General features: G+C 44.2%; 1 long non-coding RNA gene and 1 pseudogene across 1 annotated transcript; both read left to right on the forward strand.

The window, feature by feature from the left end:
- The window catches only part of LOC131539572 (scavenger receptor cysteine-rich type 1 protein M130-like), a 40,537-nt pseudogene that overhangs the window by 4,628 nt on the left and 15,134 nt on the right, over positions 1-20,775 (forward strand).
- Positions 13,742-14,406, forward strand: LOC131539575 (uncharacterized). The gene is made up of 4 exons (XR_009270912.1): positions 13,742-13,852; positions 13,977-14,036; positions 14,212-14,277; positions 14,394-14,406. It is a non-coding gene; the product is annotated as an uncharacterized LOC131539575 (long non-coding RNA).

Below are 20,775 nucleotides of genomic sequence, written 5' to 3' on the forward strand. Positions count from 1 at the left end.
AGGAAATCGCCGCCCTCCGCACGGCCGCCCGCCAGCGTGTTCCGTTGCCTGACCCCCGTGTGGAAGCCGCTCAACTCTTGCCAAAGATGACCGCGCACGATGATGTCGAATCCTACCTCCAAATGTTCGAAAACACGGCGACCACAGAAGGGTGGGATCCGGATGACTGGACACGGGCGCTGGCCCCCCTCCTCACGGGCGAAGCCCAGCGCACTTTCTTCGGTCTCCCCACGGCCATGGCGGAGAGTTACGAAGACGTGAAGAGAGAGATTCTCGCCCGTGTGGGGCTCTCCCCGACGTGCGCCGCCCAGGCGTTTTTTGAGTGGACCTACCAGCCCCGGCGTCCCACACGAATCCAGGTGGCCGAACTCTCCCGCTTGGCCCAACACTGGCTGATGGTCGACAATCCCACCGCCGCTCAGGTAACGGAACGTGTGGTCGTCGATCGCCTCCTCCGAGCCCTACCCCGCAACGTCCGGCCTGCCGTTGGCATGAGAAACCCGACCACGACATCCGAGTTGGTGGAGGCAATCGAGCTGGCTGAGGCGGCCCACCGACGTGAGGCAGGGGAGCGAGTACCGCCGTTTCCCCGGAGGGTGGCTCCAGAACAACGCGCGCCGGAGGGCATCTCGCGGCCAGTAGACAGGACGGCGGCCCCCGAGCCTCAGGACGAGTCCATGCCCACGGCTCCTTCTTCGCCCAAGACCCGGACCTGGTGGGCAGGCTGCATAGTCCACCACGAGCTGCCAAAAGGAGCTCCGACCGCTACGGTCAGGATCGGCAGCCGGCATTACAAGGCGGTCCTGGACTCCGGAAGTGCCGTCAGTCTCGTCCAACCAGGAATCCTGCCCCCGCCCCACGAGACCAAAGCCACGGTGCCAGTCACCTGTGTCCACGGAGATACACGAGAGATACCAGTTCGTCGTGTCACCATTTCCGCAACCCCAGGTTCCTGGCCAGTGGATGTCGGACTAGTGAAGGATCTCCCCGTGGCCGTCCTGTTAGGACGAGACTGGCCAGGATTCGAAGCTCTTCTCCGCGCCACTACACAGCCTGCCCACCCCACTGGGGGCCGCCGTGGATGGCACGCAAGCAGGAAACTCCGCGGCCGTCCCGTTCTCCTGGCTTCGGACACTGGGAGAGATGGTGAGTCCCCCCCCCCTGATACTAACCTTTTCTTTGATGTCTTCCAACAGGTTACGGGGGGGGGCCCAGCGAGAGGATGAAAATCTCAAGCACTGTTGGGCCCAGGTGCGTGTCCTTGAGGGAAAGGACACCCGGCCCAAACCCCATCCTCTCCCCCACTTTATTGTGGAGAACGGCCTGCTCTACTGTGTCGCCGAGCGAAGGGGGGAGAAGAAAAAACTACTCGTGGTTCCACGGTCAAAGACGGAAGCCGTCCTGCACCTGGCTCATGCTCACCCACTAGCAGGACATCTCGGGGCAGGAAATACCATACAGCGGATACGGGATCGCTTTCACTGGCCCGGCTTGGGCGGCAGTCAAGCGATTCTGCCAGGCCTGCCCGACTGCCAAAAAACGTCACCGTACCACCCTCCCCCCTCGCCGCTGATACCCTTACCCATCATCGAGGTGCCCTTCGAGCGCATCGGGATGGATCTGGTAGGGCCGTTGCCAAAGTCAGCCCGGGGGCATGAACACATCCTCGTGATCGTGGATTATGCCACCCGGTACCCCGAAGCCATCCCCCTCAGGAAAGCCAACGCCAAGACCATCGCGCAGGAGCTCTTCCTGTTGTCCAGCCGGGTTGGCATCCCATCCAAGATCCTGACCGACCAGGGAACACCGTTCATGTCCCGGCTAATGGCTGACCTCTGCCGCCTGCTCCGGGTGAAGCAAATAAGGACAACAGTGTACCATCCCCAGACGGACGGCCTAGTGGAACGTTTTAACCAAACCCTGAAGCAAATGCTGAAGCGGGTCGCCGCTGAAGACCGACGAGACTGGGACCAGATGCTGCCTTACGTCCTTTTTGGGATTCGGGAAGTTCCACAGGCGTCCACAGGCTTCACTCCGTTTGAGCTCCTTTTCGGAAGACAACCTCGGGGACTGCTCGACGTCGCTAAGGAGGCTTGGGAACGCCAACAACCCACCCCACACCGGTCCCTCGTTGAGCATGTCTCCGAGATGAGGCACCGAATAGACCGCGTCATGCCATTAGTCCGGGAGCATCTGGCCAAAGCACAACAGGCCAGCTCAGCCTCGGGAGTTCCAGACGGGCGACCGAGTCATGGTACTGGTCCCCACCTCCGCTTGCAAGTTCCTGGCCACCTGGCAGGGGCCATACACCGTTTCAGAGAAAATAGGTCCGGTCACATACCGAGTGCAGCAACCAGGGAAGCGGAGCCCTCAACAATTATACCATATCAATCTGCTGAAGAAGTGGGTGGGGACCAGAGAGGAAACAGCTGCCTTCGCCGCCGTGTCGCCCGTCCTAGTGGATACCAACCCCGACCTATCGGCAACCCAGAAGGCTGAGCTGCAGCACCTGGTCGGTCAGTTCGCGGATGTGTTCTCTTCTGTCCCCGGGAAAACCCAGCTAATCCAGCATGACATCCGAACACCACCTGGAGTGATCGTAAGACAGCGGCCCTATCGGATCCCTGAGGCTCGTCGGCAGGCTATTGAGGAGGAGATCCAACAAATGCTGAAGTTGGGGGTAATTGAACCCTCCCGCAGCCCGTGGTCCAGCCCCATCGTCCTGGTCCCAAAACCCGATGGCACCCTCCGCTTCTGCAACGACTTTCGACGACTGAATGAAGTGTCAGAGTTCGACGGCTACCCAATGCCCCGAGTGGACGAACTCCTGGACCGCCTGGGAAGGGCTCGGTATATTTCCACCCTAGACCTCACAAAAGGATACTGGCAGGTGCCCCTCTCCGACGCGGCCAAGCCGAAGACCGCCTTTTCCACCCCCTCCGGGCACTGGCAATACCGGACCCTTCCCTTCGGCCTTCACGGGGCTCCAGCGACATTCCAACGACTCATGGACATCGTCCTTCGTCCACATCAAAACTATGCAGCCGCCTATCTTGACTACGTGGTAATCCACTCGGAGCGTTGGGAGGACCACCTGGACCGTCTGCGGAGGGTGCTCACGGAGTTACGACGGGCTGGACTCACCGCCAACCCCGGAAAATGTCACCTAGCTCTTGAGGCCAAGTACCTGGGCTTCCAAGTCGGACGGGCCTAATCCGGCCCCAAGAGAGGAAGGTAACGGCGATTCGCGACGCCCCACGGCCCACCACGAAGTCCCAGGTACGGCGTTTCTGGGGTTGGCGGCTACTACCGCTGTTTTATCCCCAACTTTTCCTCCATAGCCGCCCCTTGACAGACCTGACCAGAAAGGGCAGCCCGGCGCTACAGTGGAGCCCAGAAATGGAGGAAGCGTTCCAGCGAATCAAACGCGCTCTCACCGAGGAGCCAGTCCTGAGCCCCGGACTTGGCTGCCCTTTCTGCTGCAGGCGGACGCATCCGAGACAGGGTTGGGAGCCGTCCTGTCCCAAGTCCAGGAAGGTGAGGAACACCCTGTCCTATACATCAGCAGGAAGCTGACCAAGGCCGAGAAAAACTACGCCACCGTGGAGAAAGAGGCTCTGGCTATCCGGTGGGCAGTCCTGGAGCTGCGCTATTACCTGTTGGGCGAAAGTTCACCCTGCTCACAGATCACGCTCCCCTGCAGTGGATGGCAAGGGCCAAAGACACCAACGCCCGGGTGACGCGTTGGTTCCTCGCGCTCCAGGACTTCTGTTTCACCGTCCGCCACCGAGCCGGAGCCTCCAACGCCAATGCCGACGGACTCTCTCGGATCTGGTCAGCTTACGCAGGTCTGTCAGGGGTCACTCCCCACCCACCCCAGTTTCCCCTTACTGTCGTCTTATCTTTCCTCCAGGACCAGGACAACGCTTAGGGGAGTGTGACGAGTATCCCGAGTTCTCATCAGCGTTGCCCTGGAGACAAAGACGGAACACCTGTGCCAGCTCATCAGGGCCGGGCCGGTCACACCTGACACTCATCAAACCCCGGCCATATAACCCAGAAGCGGCTGGGTGAGAAGAGAGCGGACTTTCTCCCGACCGAGACTTAATGTGTGTGTTTGATCTCCCTTACAGAGGCAAGCGAGTGACCGACCGACCGACCCAGCCCTGACGAGGGCACCACGGACTTTGCCACCGCCCAAGCCAGAACCCCGCACAAGAGAGCACCACACCGCCGCTTCCAGCCACCCTGCACCTATCTCACTCACCCCACTGTTGAATAAATCCACCCTCCGGGGTATTTATTTGAGCTCTCCTTGTCGCGTGATTCTTCCACCCCGTCACAGTTACTTATAATCAACAGAATGTTAAAAGGTGACCATCAAAATAAAGTGTTACCCCAAAGATATTATAACTTTTGATATATTTTAGAATGATGGAATTGATTATGCTAAGTGATGACAATGTTATGTTTTTTTCTATCACTACTTTAGGCGTCAGGCTGGTTGGAGGTTCTCATCTTTGCTCTGGGAGGTTAGAGATCCTTCATGATCAGACGTGGATGTCAGTGTGTGACGCTGTCTTTGACCAGCAGGATGCAGAGGTTGTGTGTAGAGAGCTGGACTGTGGGGCTCCTGTACAGGTGCTGGGAGCAGCTGCTTTTGACAAAGGAGACACTCAGATGTGGACACAAGAGATTCAGTGCAGAGGAAATGAATCTCAGATTCACTTCTGTCCAGTATCTTCACACAAGCATGACTGCTGTCATGATGATTGCTCAGGGCTTCTGTGTGCTGGTAAGAGTTGGATAAGTATGAGAGTAATCAGTAGTTTAACTTGGATTGTATGAGACCCGTTGTGAAAACACTCACCCACACAGTATACGAGAATGAGCTAAAATACATAAAATAAAACATACTGTAAAATTTTGTCTTTGGAAAGTTTGTGTTCTCAAGGCATATTTTCAAAAACTATGTACAATTGAATGTTGTTGTGTTTATCTTGTTTATTTATTCTAAAAGGTTGTATTTTGCTTAATAATACAAACTTTTGTGTAGATTAATCTTTGACCAAATTTCACCATTAAGTTTTGTATGGGCATGCACTACAATTAATATACCGGTAATTAGTATTTAAAATTAGTCATTTTGAAATTTCAGTTTGTTCTGGAGTGAGATTTTATGCTAATGTTCTCCATGTGTTGGTGTGGGTTTCCTCCGGGTGGCTCGATTTTCCCCCATATTCCAAAGACATGCAGGATAGGTGAATTGGAGACACTAAATGTAGGTGTGAGTGCGAGTGCTTGTGTATGTCTGTGAGTGTTAGGTCTGTGATGGACTGGCCATCTGTCCAGGGTGTTTCACCACCTACTGCCAGAGATACTGGAGTAGGCTCCAGCGTCCTCATGACCCTAGGGCAGGGGTGCCCAATCCTTTTCCTGGAGATCTACCATCCTGCAATGTTCAGCTCCAACCCTGATCAAACACACCTGAAGCAGCTGATTAATCTCTTAGGTAACCCTTGATAATTATAGACAGCTGTGCTGGAGCAGGCCTGGAACTTAAGTCTGCAGGTAGGTAGATCTCCAGGAACAGGATTGGGCACCCATGCCTTAGGACAAGTGTTTTGGAGAATGAATGAATGGATGGATAATTGTAAAACTGTATAATTTAGAAGTTTTTAGGATGTAAACAAGTTATCACCGAGGTAGAAAATTAACTCAAAAGGGAAATATGTATAGTTAATTGTAAGTTATAATTAATTAGAAATATTTAGAAAAGCTTTCATAATTAGCTTTAGTAGAGTTAAAATTGCAATTATTTAGTCAGTTCATCCACGGAGCAGACAGTATAATCATTTATCAACTCTAGGGAAGGTTATATTCCTGACCAAGAAAGAATAGCTTTCCTACTGTACTAACAGTATACTAGCGTGTAACAAGATAAACATTGTAGTGACTCGATCTGTGAGCAGCAAACACAACCAATAGTGGATATAAAGGGTTAAATAAGCAAAACTACGGGGAATATACAACTAAACTAAGCAAAATACATACATACAGAATGATGTAAATTAAGGAAAGAGAGAGAAGAAGAAAGAATGGTATTTAAAATCAGTTAACCACAACCTAATAAGAACCTTCAGAGAATCAAAATCATCTTAATGAACAGGGTCAAAACTTACAAATACGTAAGTGGTTACTTGCATTGACTTTTTTTGACCTATCTCCTCTGTTTGTAAGGAGTGAGCTGGAAGCTTTTGTCAGGTTCTTCTGAAGATCGGATGGTCCACAGGGTAGTGATGAGGTTAATTGAAGGTAAAAGGTCAGATTCAAGAGGGATGAGTCTTGGTTTCGAGGAGATAGGTGTAATGGAAACAGGTAGATTTAGTTCAAATGGAATTTGTCACAGGTTAACCTGTTGACTCGATAGACTTGGACTTACAAACACACCCATTTCACTTGTACTGGACATTGCCGGCAAATTAACATCTGTGTACACACCAGGAAAGTGTTATGGAGTTTTTGTTTTGTTTAGGCTAAGTTTGTTACTGCTGTGTTTGTTCTAGTTTTCAACTCTTGATAGTTTTCCTTAAATCACAGTTTTTCTAAAAAGTACAAAAGGTCAGTACATACAATACATGTGGTGATTATATTTATTTTTCTATAAATTTTCTACAAACCTTGTTCAGTTAAATTTCCAGGTTCACACTCTGTACAATCAAACCCTTAATCTAGGTCCAACTGGTTTTAAAACAACCGCCACCTCACTTCCTGTGGAAGCTGCCATTTTGTTGTGATGTCAGAGGGGAGAAATTAGGAACAGTTAGTTTTCCATTTAATTTGTTGGTAAACTATCTTCTGTTAATAGTTGTTGTTTTACTTGTTCGGAGGGTTTAAGTCTGGTTGTGCTGGATATTTACATTATTTCATTTGTTTGTTACAGACAATTTTGTTTGTTTTCTCCCCAGTTGGTATGCCCTGTAGGAGGGGCATTAGCCTATAAATAGGCTTGCTAGCTGAAAGGAAGTCAGTTTTACATTTTGTCTTTGGTTCTGATTCAGACTGAGCAATGTTAGATACTTGGGCCATTTGGTGTAGCCAAAGAAAGCACATTGTTGCTGTTTGTTTCTTTTTGTACAGTTTTTATTTATTTATTTTTGTTTCCTCATGCACATTTTTTCACCTTCCAATAAACCACCAATTTTTGATTATTGCACCAACATTTTGTACAGGACGTAATTTCCTTTACCACTCCAACTGGTTGGCCTTCCCACAGAATTATTATGGGGAATTTTGACAGAATCACTGTTTTACGGTTGATCAAATGAATCGACCAGTGATTAATTAATCACAATGTGAGGTACTGTGAGCTCACCATGCGAGACCGCTGTGGTATCATTGTATTAAACTCCCATTTAGTGTGAGTTCAATGTGATCTAAAATTTCTCTAATATTGGTCAGCTATATCACAAACATCATGTAGAAGTTCATATTTTATTTCCATCAACAAAGTATTTCAAAGATTCAGTTCCCTTGTTTATTTTGTATTCTTTTCAGCCTGATGATGGCATTTAACACAAATATTTCAATTTGATGGATGCATTCAGATTCTGGTGTTGTTTTGGTGACTCCTTTTCGCTTCTTAAACTCTATTTCTTTTTCCCCTTGAAAAGACTTGACACATTTTGAAATGCTGAGAGCGATATGTCGGTGCAATCAGTTGCTAACAACTACTGCTCTTGACATTACATTTTCTATAGCAATTCACAACTTGATGTTGACTTGAGCCAATGTCCTTTCCTATGTGTACATGTGTTATCTGTGCCACACGAGTAGTGGCCACATGGTGATGGGGGATTCATCCTTTCCCCTTTTGTTATGCCAATATGAAGTTAAAAGAGAAGGCCGCAACCTGACCTGGTTAGAATCAGTAACGATAGCAGAGGTGATCATGATCTTTGAGCAAATGTTGAGATTGGACATGCCAGCATCAGGATTGTAATTTCACTGTAAAAGGGAAAGCTATAAATAAGAAGCAGCTGATGAGATGAGTGTAAATCAAGTCTATAAATGATAAAATAGGCTTGTTTGAGGAATAGGTCCAAATTTAACTGATTACTCTCATTACTACACCACTGGCAATAATAACTTTTAAACGGATGAAATTCCTTGAATTCCTTCACACTGTTTTGTTTCTTTTGTCTCTCTCTTTCTCTTTATTCCCCTCTCGCTTAGATGCAATAAATGTGAGGTTGGTTGGTGGCACCAGTCGCTGTGCTGGTAGAGTGGAAGTTTTTCACAGAGGTCAGTGGGGAAGAGTTTGTGATGATTATTGGGATTTGGCTGATGCTGCAGTGGTGTGTAGACAGCTGGACTGTGGAGAACCTGTAGATGCTGTGGGTGATGCTTATTTTAGACCAGGATCAGGAGCAGTATGGATGAGTGCCTTGTTTTGTACAGGAACAGAGTCTACACTGAAGAACTGTGCATCAACAGGGTGGGATAAAGCTTTCTGTACTCCTAATAATGATGCTGGTGTCATTTGCTCAGGTGAATAACACTAAACCTTCAAAGCATGCCACACTTTCTAACCCCTTTCTCTTGATTCATATGTATAAAAAATAAAAAAAAGATTGATTGATTGATGTGGTTATCTGCATGTCTGATTTAAACAAAACTGTCTTGTTCTTATAATTAATTGGAGAAAATTACAATTGAACATCATTGCTAGATATCTACTAGAAAATGCAGGCTGCTCTTTTCCAAATTGTGAAAGGGACTGGTAACCCCAAGCTCCAAGAAGGATTGTCAGTTAATAACAGCTTAAGAGGTCATATAATGAGAATTTTCCTTAGTCTTTTGAAATAAAAGTTGATGTGCTGTCAGAGCTGAATGTTACTGCCCTGCTATGGGAAAGAGCAACCTGGGCATTCTTATAAATATCTTCTTTTTTGGTGACAGTAATAACAATAATAATCATACAGGTATGGGGATATATGAAGGCGATAAGATGATTACAATCTTCATTTTGTAGTTTTCATTTAAAAAAAAAAAAAAAATCACTGCAGTGACACTTACAGATTTACTCTAAGCAAAACTAATCAGCTCAACTAATGCTCAAAAAGAAATGTTTTTTTTTTGTTGTTGTTGTTTGTTTTTTAACCAGGCTCTACTTTTATGCATTATAAACAGGTCATAAACAACCCAGACTTGTTGCTGGGTCACATCTTTGCTCTGGGAGGTTAGAGATACTTCATGACCAGAAGTGGCTTTCAGTGTGTGACGCTGTCTTTGACCAGCAGGATGCAGAGGTTGTGTGTAGAGAGCTGGACTGTGGGGCTCCTGTACAGGTGCTGGGAGCAGCTGCTTTTGACAAAGGAGACGCTCAGATGTGGACACAAGAGATTCAGTGCAGAGGAAATGAGTCGTATATTTCATTCTGTTCAATATCGTCATTACACAATCACAGCTGCACCAGTGACAATAATGTGGGCCTGATATGTTCTGGTAAAATATCAATATTCAGTGTCTCTTAATTTGTTTGTTTAACTCTGTCATGTCTTAGATATGAAATATAATGCAATCACTCTTAAATGTTTTGTATAAAAAAAACTTGCTAAGCTAAGATGTTTAGTGCATGATTACTGAACTCTTGTCTTCAGGTTACACTGGGTTTGAACTAGTAAATGGTTCAGACTCTTGTTCTGGAAGAGTGGAGCTTCAGTTCTTTAATGAGTGGGGCACAGTGTGTGATGCATGCTGGGATATGAGAGCTGCCAGTGTCCTCTGTAGACAGCTGAATTGTGGGATTGCTGTGTCTGTTGTGGGGTCAGACTGGTATGGAGAGGGAAGCGGTGAAATCTGGGCTGATGTGTTTGATTGTGACGGGAATGAAACAAAGCTCTCAGAATGTTCCATCTCTTCATGGAGTCGAGCTGAATGTTCTCACAGACGAGATGTTGGAGTCATCTGCTCTGGTAAACTTATTTGATGAAGAAAGACAAATGTTAATACTGAAAAAAACTCTTAATTTCAGCATGCTCCAACAGTGTTGGGGAAAGTTACTTTTAAAAGTAATGCATTAAAATATTGCGTTACTCCCTAAAAAAGTAACTAATTGCGTTACTTGGCTATTTTTTATGGAAAGTAATGCATTGTTTCTTTTGCGTTACTTTTTAAAAATGAGCAGGGCTTGATTGTTTTTAATTATATTTCTAGCAAATGTAAAAACCCTTTCGCACCAAAAAGTGTAATGAATAAACCTCAGGCTGAAGGAAAAGTAAATTCACGTCTGTACAGTAGAACGCAGGAGAAGAAGGTTCAACACTCTTCAGCAATAAAAAAAACAAAACAATGAAGCACAATTGTTAGTTTATCTAAGGTCATTTTTGCTTATTAGTATGGTTGAACTGGATCATCAAAGGTCAGCAGCAAAGGCATCAGTTAATAAAAGGGGATTAGATGAATAGTAAATCTGTTCTTTGCGAGTGGGATGAATTAATGCACATTCACATTTAGTCTAGAACTACACTAAAATCATGTTCACACAGCGCACTGTCAGTCAATAAATGGGGAAAAAGTAACTCAGATATTTTCTTGTAAAATAAAAAGTAATGCATTACTTTACTAGTTACTTGAAAAAAGTAATATTATTACGTAACTCTCGTTACCTGTAATGCGTTACCCCCAACACTGTGATCCAACTACAATCCTTTGTTTTTCCAGTTTAGTAATATGTCAGATCTTCTCTCTAGGCTCCTCTTTGGCTCTTCATGACGGTCTGGTGCGGTTGTCTGGAGAGAGACAGTGTGAGGGGGAGCTGGAAGTTTTCATCCATCAGGTCTGGAGGAGAGTTCTGCTGGACTCCTGGAGTCTCGCTGAATCCTCTGTGGTCTGCAGACAGCTGGGCTGTGGCTCTGTGCTGAACTTCTACGGCTCCTCTTCATCCAGTCCTGAACACAGTCATGAGTGTGTGACGGGCTTCCAGTGCTCTGGGAGTGAAGCTCATCTGGGGAACTGCAGCTCTCCACAAACTCTCAACTGCAGCTCCACACAACAGCTGTCAATCACCTGCCTTGGTGAGAAGAACAACATCTGGACAGATTCTTCAGTTGTTTGTGGTCAATAATGTGTTTTTCTTTCTCTGAATATCAGGTGACGAGTCCATCAGGCTGGTGGGTTCTGGGGGAGACTGTGCAGGGAGGCTGGAGGTTTTTCACAGCGGCTCATGGGGAACAGTGTGTGATGACTCCTGGGATATTAAAGATGCTCATGTGGTGTGCAGACAGCTGCAGTGTGGAGTGGCCCTCAGTAACCAGCAGGTACCAGCAGGTAATGAGACGTCCCTGTGGAGCTGCTCTTCTCCAGGCTGGGGAAAACATGACTGTAATCACAAGGAGGATGTAGGAGTCATGTGCTCAGGTAAAGTCTCACAGATTTTTAGTAACTATTGCAAACCCAGCAGCTTCTGCTTTGAATATACAAAAATAAAATAATATTAATCTGGTAGGATTTAGAATCAAATAATGTTTAATGAGTTTATTAAAGTAATTTATATAAATAAAAATGACTGAATTGAGTACATCTTTCATCTAGAGTTTAAAGACATCAAGTTAACTGAGGGCTGTGAAGGGAATGTGGAGGTTTTCTACAATGGATCCTGGGGAAATTTATGTTACAACAAGATGGACAGAGACACAGTGAGTCTGATCTGTCAAGAGCTGAACTGTGGACGATCTGGCAGTGAACCAAGATATTCAGTGGGACTGAGATCTGCTCCTAATTGGTTAGATCATCTTAAATGTCGAAAACATGGCAAAACATTGTGGCAGTGTCCATCTTTACCCTGGAGCCAGAACAACTGTTACGATAATGAGGTGGCTAATATCACTTGCTTTGGTAAGACTTAACTCAAGAAAATCATTGTTCAATTATTATTATTATTATTATTATTATTATTATTATTACTATTTTACAGTAAACCAGTCATAAATACATTAGTTTTTTTTTTAATTTTCATGAAAGTTTATTTTCCATCTAAATTGGAGGTTTGTTGAGTTTCACATGTTCTAATCTCAGAGAAAGAGAGCCCTGAGTCACCACAGAGTCAAGTGACATGTTCAGCATCTCCTCACCAAAGACAGTGTTCAAGTGAGTAGGTTATGTTTTATTAATGAGAGAAATAATAATTGAATGGCTAATTACTTTTTCAAACATATAGTTGTGAATTGTCTTGCTGGGAAGAGACAACTGATGAGTCTTCTCATGAATTTCAGGTCATGTTCCTCTCAGACTGAGTGGAGGGGAGGGCCGGTGCTCTGGGAGGCTGGAGGTGTATCATAACGCTGTGTGGGGCTCAGTCTGTGATGATCAGTGGGACATCAGTGATGCTCAGGTGGTCTGCAGGCAGCTGGGTTGTGGAGCAGCACTGAGGGCTGATGGGAATTCAGTCTTTGGTGCTGGTGAAGGTGTTGTGTGGCTGAACAGAGTCGAGTGCAGAGGGAATGAGCTTCACCTGTGGGACTGTCCTCTCTCCCTGAAAAACCACACTGACTGCTCCCACAAAGAGCACGCTGGACTCACCTGCGCAGGTCACAGCAAACACTGAGAATTATTATTCATTTTTTAATTCTTTATGTAGTCAAGACAATCATGATTTTGAATGTGTTTGTCTGTTTTGACAGACTTATCAGATTTATCAGTGTCCACTACTCCTGCCACAACATCAGTTTCTCCTCCAGTGCGCTCAACATCAGTCTCTCCTCCACAAACTCCTCCAGCAGCGTCTCTCTCCGTCCCCCCAGAGCTTGTGATTGTACTGGGAGTTGTGCTCTTACTGCTCTTAGTGCCACTGCTTATACTGATTCAGCAGAACAGAGTGATGAGGAGAGGTAGGAGAGATCCAGAGACTGTCATATTGTGTCTTATTCAGTGTGTGATCAGTCATGTGTTGTGAACTGACAGCAGGTTTGTCTGTCTACACTCACAGCTCTCTCTAAGAGGAGACACAGGACGACGACTGAGGCCGTTTATGAGGAGATTCAACAAAGACCCACTAATAGAAACAGTCTCCTCACTCAGAGGGGTGAGTAAAGCCCAATTTATTACTTCAGTGTCGAACATACGCCGTAGGCTACGTGTTCTACACACAGACTACAGCGTATGTTCGATGCAGAAGTCTGACGTGCACCTCTCCAAACCGTACCGCAAGCACTGTGATTGGTCTGTTAGAACCCCTCCTTCAGGTCAAAAAAAATCTGCGATAGCATCACATTCCCTCATATGCATTTCTGCTTGCAACATTACTACAGTGAAAACAAAGATGGACCAAAAACTCGAGCTGCAACAAGAATCACTGTGTATTTGCCGCCATCACTGCTGATATTTCTTCGACAACGTACACAACAAGCTGCTTCTTTTTTCGGCTTTTGCTTGATACTGTGGGTTACACCAGCAACATTCCCGTGAACACTGCCTGCTAGTGGTCTGCAGGTGTAATTGCACATCAACGCAGACAATGACGCAGAAGTAGAAATAAAAACCAACGCATAGCCTACGGCAGGGGTGCCCAATCCTGCTCCTGGCGATCGACTGTCCTGCAAAGTTCAGCTCAACTCTAATCAAATACACCTGCCTTTAATTTTCAAGCGATCCTGAAGACATTAGTTGCTTCAGGTGTGTTTGATTAGAGTTGGAGCTGAACTTTGCAGGACAGTCGATCGGCAGGAGCAGGATACTCTGACATAGAAGATACGGCGTATGTCCTCAGAAGTATAAATCAGTATTAGGTGTCATTGTGTCTGATTTGTGAAGATCAACAGGGTAATTGTTTCATTAAAAAGGTGTAAGTAAGGTAAATTGACTCATTTGTGGCACTTTGTGTGTTCTATTTGAAATGTAATGATTCAAAGGAAGTGGGGATTTGGGCTATTTGATATTGTGAACATGTATCTGATTGTTCTACTGCTCCATAACAGGAAGTGTCCTTTCTGAAAAACAGCATTCTGGGTATGAAGATGCTGATGAGCTTCTTTCAGGTTAGAGGGCTTAAATATAACAATGTCACCTGCACCATACAGATATCTATGTATATTAAATTATTTTAAAATATTCACTTGGCAAGTTATTTTAGCAGAGTTTAAATAATATACATTATTCAATTCATAGTAATTCAGAGAAGGTTTTATTGTATCTTCTATTGTTTTTGTAAAGCACAATCTGGAGTAGCAGTCACACCTGACTACTATAATGATGTGACCCCCACTGAAGGTCCAAAAGGTCAGAGTCTTCACTGGTTCACTGATCACAGGATTTCACATAATTAAATAGCTTATTGGGCCTGTGAACAGTAATTCGGTTTCTGTTTATTCTCTCTTTTCTTTTAACTTATTTAGTAGAGCAACAAACCACACCAGAGAATTATGATGATGCAATCACTGTTGGAATGAGACATCGTGCTGCAGGTATTTCTTTCCATCTTCAGATTAACACTGTATATTTAAATGTATTTAAGTTTCAAAATCCTAAATTTGCACATTTAATGGATGCATTTCATTTTTTATTATTTTGTTGTAGATGACTTATCAGAAAACTATGATGATGCTGTCACTGTACAGTTCTCCAATGATAAAGCAGGTGTGGGTTTCAATTTACACCCTTGTGCATAGGAACAGTTTTTTTTCTCTCTCTCTTGTTTTTCCACTAATTATAGTGGCATATAAAGTATATACATAATAGCCACATTTCTATAAGAGGGTATTCAGGAGGAGTATGATTATGTGAATAATGTCAGGAAATATGTGAGTGGCATGACTGGTATGTCATCTTCATGATTTATTTCTCTTGTCATGTTAACTCATTTACAGTAAATTGACTACAAATATTGATGTGTTCATTATTATACTTTTAATTATAATTAATTCTAAGTGTATATTGAAGTATGAATTTGATCTTGTTTTCCAGACTATGATGATGTGGGGGAGCAGCCAGGAAAACATGGAGGGACGATGTAACTAAAAGAACACCCACTGCCTCAAATCCTTTTTATTTTAAAAGATTTTTAAAGTGTCCACAATGTAAGTGGCTCTATACCAGGGATAGTCAAATCTGGCTCACGACATCCTCTTTCCTGCAGAGTTTAGCTCTAACCCTAATCAAACACACCTGAGCATGCTAATCAGTGTCTTCAGGATCATTAGAAAATCACAGGTAGGTGAGTTTGATCAGGGTTGGAGCTAAACTCTGCAGGAAAGTGGATCTCGCGAGCAAGATTTGAGGATCACTGCTCTATACTATTTGTTTTAGCTGCAATCCACCAATGTTTTATCTTACATTTTATATAGAAATGTTCTAAATCAATTGCAATTAATAAAAGAAATGCATTCGCTTTCATTGCCTTTTCAGAATGCTTGACTTTCTCTTTTCAGACATTTTTAAAATCATTAAGTTTGTGCACTTGCGCTGTATTCAGATATTTATATCATATTGCTTCAGAAATGTGAGAAAACAAAGAAACTTTTTTTTTTCTTAACATTTGGTCAATTTGTATATAATTATTCTACGAGTTCAGATTCTTCAGTCTGTAACAGTTCACAGCATATTCAACGTATAAAAACGTCATTAAATGTAGACCTGCTGGACTTTTTATTTTGCTGACAGTCATTGGAATTTACTTTTGGATAACCTTCAGAGCTGATATTATAGAGCTTTTTAAAACAAAGACCATGTTTGTGTTCAATATATTTCTTTATATATGCTTCTAATTTGATTCTTTTAAATTGCTGTCCATGCTTTCTATTAAAACCCGACTGACTATCTGCCTGGATTTATTTTATTTTTTTTAATGGGGAATGGTGAAACACTTCAATTTCAATACATTATTTTGTACACAAAATGCTTATAATAATTATAATTCTGTGAAGTGTGTTTTATTCACAAATAGTCATATAAGTGGGTGCTGAGTGCCATTTCATCAGAATTTTACGTCATCAGACCGACCTGGCCAAAGTCATTGGCCCAAGCAATCAGCCAAGCAGTGGCCAACCTGGTGGTTCTTGAGCTCCACCTCTGGCTGAATTTTATGGAGATCAAGAATGCTGACAAGACACCTTTCCTTGACTCCCTGGTCTCCCCCACAGGCCTGTTTGGCCCTGCGGTGGGTAGCTTTGCAGAGTGTTTTAATGCAGCTCAGAAGTCATTACGAGCCATGTGCCACTTCCTGCCAAAACTGTCCAGCTCGGCTGCTGTCTCAGGTCGCCCGAGGGCCTCATCAACTCAGCAGCCTTATTAATAACTACTCAGCCTCAACCCAAGCACCAGGGTCCCTATCCTAAGATAACGCTGGACCATGAGCCACAGCCGAAGGTCTCCTCATGCATTAGGAATGAAGAGGGGAAGGTTAAGTCACGCTGTGGCCTTCCAAGAAGGTTTGTGTATGCCTCCCAGTTCCAGGTATTGGTGCCCACAGGTCTCTGCTCCTCAGTCACTTGGAGCACCTTGGGTTCAGAATCAATTCAGCCAGTGAATCGCTTTACTGGGGACAGTTTTTGACTCGGCCCAGACTGGGCCTGGTTGACACCAGAACGCTCACTGAACATTTGCAGCGGCTAGCAGTGTCATTCAAAGTGAGGGTTCCTCTTCCCCTAAGGGAATTCCAGAGGATGCTGGGCGTTCAGCTCCTGGTCCAGCCTGGAGCAATGCCTACACATCAACTGCCTAGAAATGATGGTGTTTTTTTGTCTCTCAAAACCTTCCTAATAGCCCTAAAGGGGCGCCACGTCCTTGTCTGATCAGATAACATGACAGTGGTGACCTTCATAAACTGCCAAGACAGTCTCGGGTCACGGGCTGGTGATGGTGAGGCGCCTCCTCATATAAGCAGAGGGCGATTGAACTAGGTAGTGGACATGATGTCCCGAGGTAGCGTGTCTCCAGAGGAATGGAAACTCCACCCCCAAATGGTTCAAATGATCTGGCATGTCTTCGGGAAGCGAGAGGTCAACTTATTCACCTCAGAAGACAACTCTCATTGCCCAACATTTTTCTTGAGGGAATGAGACGCATTTGGCTATGAATGGCCAAGTGCATGCCAACCCATTTTTTTATTAGATTTTTTTTCATGTCCACTACAGTGGATGCCAGGACTGACGCAATATAAAAGTGCACATATTTTAATAAGCAGTGCAATAAGAATGTAAAAAAGGGTAAGATGATATGATGAAGTTTGAGGATGAGTGGATGGATATGTGTTTTGTGTTTGCGAGTGTGAGTGTGTTTATGTGTACTTGCTGTCTGATTTGAAAATATATATAATTGTTTGCATTGTAGTATCAAGGCATGTGTGTGTGAGAGTTGCTGTGTATTCACTCATCGCTCAATAACATTAATAATAAACATGAATAGGCATAAAACAGTAACATTAGAATTTGTAGCTTGTAGCTTTGAAATGTTTGCACAAATTTCACAACCTGGCACACAAATAAATCATGAGGTTCCTGCTGATATTATACAAGACATGATATCCATTGTGTTGGGCAATAAATTCCAGTGGTCTGCGACTCTGAATCATCATCAAATTAACTTTGAATATTACCACTTGGCTCTATCAAGATTATAATAGTTTAAAATTGATGGAGCTACCATGAACATAAATTATATAAAAGGTAAATTATATAGGCTATTGACTATACATGCTGGTTTTATTTGTAAGTGATATACTTGGACATTGTACTGTTCTCTTTATATGTTTTGCTTTCCTAGCGTGTAATATAAATAAACAGCAAGCCAAACTCTGTTCAAGAGCCAGGATATGAGCACCTTGCTCCTTTAATAGTCAATGTGTGGTTTACACAATCAAACTCATGACCATTGAACCGAGTAAAACTGTAAATGAAATAAAAGAAATATAGAAAAGTAATTATCAAACTTGTAACAAACTTATCAGTTTAACAAGTAAAATGTATACAGATACATAGCTAACTCAGAAGCAACTTATGAGCATTCTCAATGCAGAGCACTAATGCAATTTCTGATCGAATCACAACATCTTTAATTATATCACATTTAAACTGAACATACTCTTCTGTAATATAAACTGGACATATTAATGATTTAAATGAACTTACAGCCAATGCTTTCGACAGGGTTTAGAAGAAGGATTAACTTAAATGCGTCACAAACATGTCAAGGCTTGCTGTGTCACGAGCTTGCTGCTTCCTGTTACCTCATGTGCGTCGCTCGCGGAAACACGTCAAAATAGGCCTATTTCACAATATGGCGACCGACAGCGGATGTAGGGAAGCGGTACTTCCGGTAGCGCCTCAGCCCGCTACGATTTTCCTGAAGAAAATGTGAGTGGTGCTTGCAGTGGCAAAACTCAGCACTCGGTTGCTAGGTCGGCATTGAGTGTTTTCCACGGAACTGCTAGGCAGTTGCTAGGGCACTCAGGGTGGTTGCTAGGGTACCCAGGGTGGTTGCTAGGTTGTTGCTATGCGGTTGCTAGGGTAATCAGGGTGGTTGCTAAGGTGTTGCTATGTGGTTGCTAGGGTACTCAGGGTGGTTGCTAGGATGTTACTATGTGGTTGCTAGGGTACTTGGGGTGGTTGCTAGGGTGTTGCTATGCGGTTGCTAAGGTACCCAGGATGGTTGCTAAGGTAAATGGGGTGGTTGCTAGGGTGTTGCTATGCAGTTGCTATGGTACTTGGGGTGGTTGCTAGGGTGTTGCTAGGCAGTTACTAGTTGTCACAGATCGTTACTATGGAGTTTTTAGTTTGAATTAGCACTTAGCTAATCACTATTAGCATGTAGCTATTCACTGCTAGCATGTGTAGTATGTTTGGAAGTCCTATTTGTTAGCATGAGTCAAAAGAACCAACTCCCAAGTCTATACGACATTCTGATGCAAAGATATAGGACTTGATAAATGGTTGCTAGGGTACTCTGTTTGGTTGTTAGGAAGTGGTTTGGCAGCTGCCATTGATAATACTCCAAAGGCTGTTTGCCAGTATGAATAATATAAACCAACCCCCATGTCTCTATGACATTCAGATTTGAAGATATGGCTGTTTGGGTTTGGGTTGCTAGGGTACTCGATATTGGTTGCTAGGGAGTGGCTAGGAAGTGTCTATGGTGATTCATGATTGGCTTTTTGCTGCCCCAAGTCAAACGAGCCCACCCCCATGTCTCTATGACATTCAGATTTGAAGATATGCCTGTTTGGGTTTGGGTTGCTAGGGTCAGTGGCGTGCACAAGGGGGGCTCGAGCCCCTGCCCCTGCCCCTTTGAGGTCCGACGGTAAAGTGCCCTTAAGGTCCGGTGCCCCCGGTCTGCGATTTCTGCCCAGGGTAGAGGTGTTCGATATGACGATTTTTGATCGTGGACTATAAAAATGTCTCCACCATTTGCTTTTTTGAAGAAATATCGTAGTATGGTACTTCAGCTCGCATTCTATCAGCTGCAGTTCTGGCGCCGCCGTCTCTATATACTGTACAACGCCACATACATTCAGATCAGTGTTAACTCAGCGGTAGAGTTACTCTCACGGGACACTGCACTTATTCGCAGTCACAAAAGTACATTATCTGCATCTGCTTCTAAGACTTACTGGTTAAATGTTTCACTCAAGTGTTCTGTTCTCAAGAGCGCCTTTTCTGAGCACATACACCCAAAGCGCGTGCTCTAAAAAGCCCGTCAAATAGCGCCTGATTACGGAACTAAGTTATGTTTTGTGCTAATACTGTCAAAACACACAAGGTTTATGTATAGACTCAGTCGGTTATGTCTAAAATGAAGGTAAACAGCTGAGAGAAACGCATGCGTGCCTCTATATTAGATGCGTGCAGGTCTTAAAGGGACAGTACTAAACATGCTACCGACTGTAATTAAAGGGATAGTTATTAAAATTGTAATTCTGTCATTATTTACTCACTCACATGTTGTCCCAAACCTGTATTAATTTCTTTCTTGTGCTGAACACAAAGAAGATATTTTGAAGAATGTGGCTAACCAAACAGTTGCTGGTTCACATTGACTTTAACAGTAGGAAAAAAAAAATACTATGGAAGTCACTGTAGACCAGCAAGTGTTTGGTTTTCCACATTCTTCAAAATAGCATTTATTTTCAGCAGAAGAAACTCGTTCAGGTTTAAAACAACTTTTGAGTGAGTAAATGAAAATATAAAAATCAAACACTAGCCTATTTTAATTTTGGGGTGAATCATTCCTTTAATGTTAATAAAACACCAAACACAAAGAGAAAAATCACTCACTACTCTTGACTGAAAAACTTTAATACAGTTGCTTTAATAGGAATCAATCTATATAGTGCTCCTGCTAAATACACCTATTGTAGACTACAATAAAACAATGTTTATTTTATTTGTATATTGTGTGTATTTGTAATGTGTATCTTTCTTATCCCCCCCCCCCCCCCCACACACACACACACATATTTTGCCCCTGCCCCTCCCGAGGTCTGTGCACGCTACTGGCTAGGGTACTCGACATTGGTAACTAGGGAGTGGCTAGGAAGTGTCTATGGTGATTTATGATTGGCTGTTTGCTGCCCCGAGTCAAATGAGTCCACCCCCATGTCTCTATGACACTGTGATCTGAAGATATCCATCTGGGCTTTTATAATGGCAGTCTATGGGATCAGTTGCTAGGGTGCTCTAAATGGTTGCTAGGGCGTGGCTTGATAGCTTCATAATGATCCTGAGAGTCTGATTGGTTGGCTGAGTAAAATGAGCCCACCCCCATGTCTCTATGATATTGTGATGT

Source organism: Onychostoma macrolepis, chromosome 04 (assembly GCF_012432095.1).
Source record: "Onychostoma macrolepis isolate SWU-2019 chromosome 04, ASM1243209v1, whole genome shotgun sequence".
Classification (NCBI taxonomy): domain Eukaryota; kingdom Metazoa; phylum Chordata; class Actinopteri; order Cypriniformes; family Cyprinidae; genus Onychostoma; species Onychostoma macrolepis.